The following is a 5,672-nucleotide window of genomic DNA, read 5'->3' as shown; positions in this document are numbered from 1 at the left end:
GAAGGTTAAATACTGATAACATCCTGTGGAACAGAGTTTAAATTTTTTTAATTTTTTTAATTCAACTTCAAGTTTTGGGGGCATTTATTAGAACTGTTTAATCTTAGGCCAATTTAACTAGTAGCAGACTAATAAAAATAATATTGTTGGGCTTCCTGCCATGACAAATGTTGACTTACCCTTATAAAGTTGACTAAAAACTAATAACCTTTAAAGTATAGGCATATGGAAATATAGCCAGTTACATGAAGCCTGAAACAGAGTGGTTCTGTTTGAGTTTTCTGGCACTGCTTGTGAACTACATTTGAAACAAAGGTTACTGTACTGTTTCAGTTTATAGTGTCTTCCATTTATAACACTGTTAACGTGTTTGAGACTAATTTAAGTTAAAACATTTTCCCCTAATGAATGCTCCCATAGCACAGAATGAATGCTTTGGGTACCTGTTCATCTTGATTCACATCAAAAAAAGGAAAAAAAAACCCCAGCATGTTTTCTGTAAAATGACAAGAAAGTTAGGAACCCCAAATCCAGAATTAGTGCTGTGATTGTCTCAGAACTTACTGAACTCCACTAAATGAGGATGTTTTTAACAAGCATTGCCAATTTCAGCCCTTTTGTGAGCAGGTTGAGGGGAAGTTAGTTGGCATTTGAAGGTAAATGGGATAAATTCTAATATTCTGAAATGCTAATTTCCTGTACCAGTTTTCACATAGTGCTTACTTTCTGGGTTGCCTTAAAAACCCCTGTAAATTCCTTTTGTTGAGTTTGGTTTTAAGAAAAATCAACAACCCAATATGGTCACAGTAGTGCAGCAGACACAAGGGTAATGAGCCCTCAGGGAAACATTTTCCCTTGTTTGTCAGATTCAGCACCAGTTCTCCCACATGGAGACTGTTGTTGAAGTTGCTGATAAGAGATGGGAGAGTCAGGTGGAAAAACAGTCATACCAGCAGTGAACACACGTTTGCTGTTCACTGGGAGGAAATCAGTGGCTGAGCTGGTCCGGGGTCTAGAGTGAAAGAATTTTGAAGCGAGGTACTGGAGCAAATGATAGACCTTTTATTTGGCACCTAGGCTACTTTTCAGAGCTCTTCAGTATGTGTTATCCAGGTCATTGGTTCTGATGTTCTTGGGGCAATGTGAAGGCCATCTGGCCTCCTTCTTTTTGTTTCCTTTCTCTCTGTTTGTTAGAAAATGAAAACCAGTCTTTTGCTAGAGTAATTTATCCATCTAAGTGTGATAATTAAGCTATGGGTGGCCTTATTGAAATGATAATGTATCAAAAACTCATTGATATAATTAAGTGGATTCAACTGACTGACATTCTGCTTCAAACTTTGGGAAAATTCCATTCTTTACATGTACTAGTAAAAGAGGGTTTTTTTCATTTTGCAGGTGAGGAGCACCAAAGTGTTAGCTTCTTCTCCTAAGCAGCCTCCTAGGAGCTTCCACATCTGTGTAGTGTGTTATTGGATATAGTATATCCAATTATTACGTGCCAATTTCACTAATGAAGAAATAAAAATAGTATCAACTTAGATGTCAGTGCATTGCAGCTAATAAAAGTGCCTCATTCTTCACAGGATCGTGTGTTTAAACATGCTTCTGTGGCTGTTGAATGTTCAGCTTGCCCTGGGATCGGGTGCTGTGTGCTAAGATTCAGGCTTTTAAATAGTAATTTGTGTGCATTAGAGCCAAAAATAATGATACAAAAGTTACCTTTTGCCAAGATGTTGTCATTTTGAAATGACCATATCACATTTTAGAAAGCAACACATCATTCAGTTATGCAAGGCAAAAAGACTCAAATTTTACTGCAGAAAGAGTTGGCAGACATTTCTTTTCTGATTGTGCCTTCCTAGTAGTGCTGTACCTGAAGCTGCTTGCTGTGTGTGTTTTCCAGCTATCCTACAGCAGAAGGTCAACTTTTTGAGTTACACATTAAAAGATGGAACTTTCTTTGCTTTCTCAGTAATCTAAACCATTATGTTAGGGTATAATATATAGAAGATACTAGAAATGCAATTGTACATAGATATAATCTACAGAGTAAATGACAGCAAAGAAGCAATCTGGACCACTGTGTCCTTCATGCCAAATTAGAAGAATGGTAAGGCATGGCATCTTTGAAACTTCTTATCTGATAGATTCCCATCTTAAATTGATGATCATTAGTGATTATGCCACTGTGATTAATCTTTCTCCCTACTAATTTCCCAGAAAAGTATGTGATAAAAATATACTCTCCCAGAAGGGCACAGTAGTTGCTTGAAATGTCCACTGTCTGGTTTTCAGAACCATCCATATTTTGGACACACATTTGCTTCTTTCATCACAGTTTGTTCACAGTTTGTTCAGTTTGAAGTTCTTTCTGAGACTGCATATATACATGGTATTTCCAACTTACATTTTTTTCTACATTTTTTTCTCTCTGAATTCAAATGTTACTGAAGTCATCTTGAGTTCAAATATACAGCTCCCTCCAAAAACCATCTGCTCTTTGTTCTAGCCTAGTCAGGTATTAATTTGACTTCACTTGACTGTTCAGCCTTTGAAGTTCCTGCACTCATGTTTCCCTCAGCTTTATTTAGCCTTATATCAAATTTAAAGCCCTGTCAGATTAACATTACTTGTTCACATATACCAGCTCCACATTTTGGAAACTCTGCCAAACTGTAGTCTGGATCTTTTGTTTTTAAACTTACTTCCCATATTGCCTTGGCAAGCCTTCATGACTCTGAAAATACAGTCTAACATGCAATAATTTCAAAACTCTGAAATAAGTTATTTCAATACCAATAATAACGACTTTAAAAGGTCAAGCAAAACATTGTAACTCTTGAATTTTTTGTGTCATGGCTTGGCCCAGTTCCCAGTCTGGACAGGTGATGGTTGTTGCAAGTGGATCCAGCCACTAAATCCTCTCTCTCAATCCCCTCTGCTTCTAAATTCCCTGAATTGGGAGGGGGCAAGAGGAAAGGGGGATTGATGACTTTTTGGTAGGTCCAAGTTTTCTGAGCACACTGAGAGGTACAGGCCTGGAATCTGATGTTTATTCTACCTGAGCAGTATGTCCTTACTGGAGCCTCCTCTTGCTGGGCAGACACAGTACTGCATTCCCGTGTGCCAAGATTGATACCCCAAAGGATTTTATGGTTGTGGGACTGCTGATTAACTGGAAAATCAGAGATTTTTCAGAGGAAAATTAGTAAAATAATGAACACATCTACTAGGAATCCCTAACTCCAAGCAGTTTATTATTTTTGAAATAATGAAGAGGCTTGGGAAGTAACATCTGGAGGGCAGCTCCCTGATCTTATTGGACTAATGTGCAAGTGTAGATTCTGGTCAGTATCTCTGGGTAAAGCAGAACAATTCACACACTGTCCTCTTTCCATTTGATCTGTTGGCTTCAAAAAACAGAGTCCTTGGTGAGAAAAACAACCATCTGTTTAAAACTTTACCGTTGAATCTTTCCCTGTTCAGATCATTGGCCTCAATAGTTTGTTCGCCTTCTCTGCGGTGTGGTTTGGAGAGGTGACACAGCTTGAGAATGAGGGTATTGGAGATAGAGGCAGAATGTACAGCAGAAATCCTGTGATCAAGTGTCTTAACAGTTTCAGTATTACTATCTGACAGTTTTAGAATTGCTCTGGTAGTGTATTTTCTTTGCAAAGTCAGAGCTTTATTTGTACAAACGTCATTTTTCCATAGTAGAAAGGGTGACTCAGTGCTGATGGCTCTTGTTGTTAGAATTCTCTGAAGGAAATGACACCTGGAACACTAAGATATGATGAGTTTTCACTTCCAGCTTGATATCTTAACCTACCAGACAGTTTCTGATGCAAGGTAAAAATCATGTTAGAACTATTCAAAAGGCTTTTCTCATACTGAAGAATTTATGATCAACAAGATTTATTTTCAGAACTCATTGGTAAAGGTAGAAAGTCTTAGGCTTCTGAAGTTACCTTAAATAATTCTGTTGGAGAGAATCCTGTTAAACCTCACAAGATTCTGTGCATTTTTTGCATAAGTTTTGGGTTTTTGACCAAAGAAGATACACAGAGCAGCAAAGCTGTAAGATACCAGAAAGGATATAGCAGTAAAGGAGGAGTAATCTTTTCTCTTATTCCTAATCCCCCTCTCTCTATCTTCTGGAAAGTTTGTACAGCCTTGATTTCCAGGTTTTGCATTTGGGCTGGGATATTGATGCCTAAGTAACCTTTGCTGCTAAGGTAGAGCTGCTGGCAAAAGCTGTGCTGCTGGCATGGCACTGCCCGACTCCATCTGGGGCTTCATGTCCTTCCACTGCAGTGCAGCATCATTCCTAACAAGCAGGCTCTGCCATGGGATATCATCTGTGCACTGGCACTAGCGTTCTGTATAATCATAAAAAAGAAACAGCTGATGGCTGTGCCACCAGTTAGAGAAGAATTACAGCAGAATCTCAAAAGATTTTTCTTCTTTTTGGGGGGTGGGGACGCTGCTGCTGTAGATAAGTATGCTAGTGGTGCTGCAATGACGTAAAAAATGCTCCTTCTAAAACCTGTCTCAAAGACATGGTTGCTGAAAAGAAAGGGGTATGAATAACAGTGCAACAGTGGAGATAAGGATGTAACTTGATTTAGACTGCTACGATTCTTTAATGCCAGGTTTCATGTGTGATGGAATACATTATTTTTGCTAGAGGGTTAAACACTTTGTTGCTCATCTCAGCTGGCTTTTATGGATTTCCAGATCTGCCTGCTGAGAAGTAAATTAAATATGTAGCTGCTTCTCACCTTTCCTCTGCTGCTGCACTAATGGAAGAGAATTTTTCTTGCCAGTGATACAGATGGTGATCATCGCTGCGGAGATTTATTATTTTTCGATATCAGGAAGGATGACAAATCTGCATTATTTTCAGAAGGATTTATATTTCTGAACAAAGGGATAACAGGCATGCTTCATTTTCTTAAAGCTGTGTCTAGGAAATTAGAGGCATAGCAAACCTACCCAAACTTTATAAGCATGGCTGAAAAAGAAAGATGAACTGCTTTAGGATGTCCATGAAATATGGTGTTGGATGGGGTTTTTAACTTCACTTGGAAGGTTTGGCTCTTTTTCTGTCAAAAGTTGCCTTTTGCATGTGCTGTTCAAGATCCATTAAATGTCAGATGGAGGTTAGGAAGCCAAGGGTAACTGTTCTATTTTTATGTATTTATAACCACTTTTTTCTTGTGTTATGATTTCTGTTCATATTTTTTTAATATATCTGCAGGACAATTGGCATATTATTTTGAAGTAGCTATATATTACTTTAAGTGCTGTTGTGCTGTTAAAAGTATATGTGAAAAGAAAAACAGTCAATTGCATGCTTTATGGTAGATTTTTGCTTAAATTTTCTTTATATTACTATATGTAAACATGTTGTTAATGTGTTTACCTGTGTATATAAGTAGTTCCATAGGAACATGCATTCAGAGACAATGACAGATTTCTGTCTAAATTATATCTTTGAAATAAAATACATGTAACTGAATAGAATCGCATGCTGACAGTGGCAGGGGCAAAAAACAAATGGAATTGTTTTTATTTGAAAGTATTCCTTTCAGTGACAAGTTTGGTGTAACATGCATTGGCTGCAGAGCACTGCTGAAAATTTCTCTGTTAAGAATGAGTTATTATAA

At 37.7% G+C, this 5,672-nt stretch overlaps 1 protein-coding gene across 1 annotated transcript in view; it reads left to right on the top strand.

The window, feature by feature from the left end:
• ARHGEF3 (Rho guanine nucleotide exchange factor (GEF) 3) overlaps positions 1–5,672 on the top strand; it is a 27,419-nt gene that overhangs the window by 4,560 nt on the left and 17,187 nt on the right. The gene's annotated exons all lie outside the window — the stretch shown is intronic.

Source organism: Acanthisitta chloris, unplaced genomic scaffold (genome assembly GCF_000695815.1).
Source record: "Acanthisitta chloris isolate BGI_N310 unplaced genomic scaffold, ASM69581v1 scaffold6023, whole genome shotgun sequence".
Classification (NCBI taxonomy): Eukaryota; Metazoa; Chordata; class Aves; order Passeriformes; family Acanthisittidae; genus Acanthisitta; species Acanthisitta chloris.
Note: the sequence above shows the minus strand (reverse complement) of the source record. Positions and strands in the feature narration are given on the sequence as shown.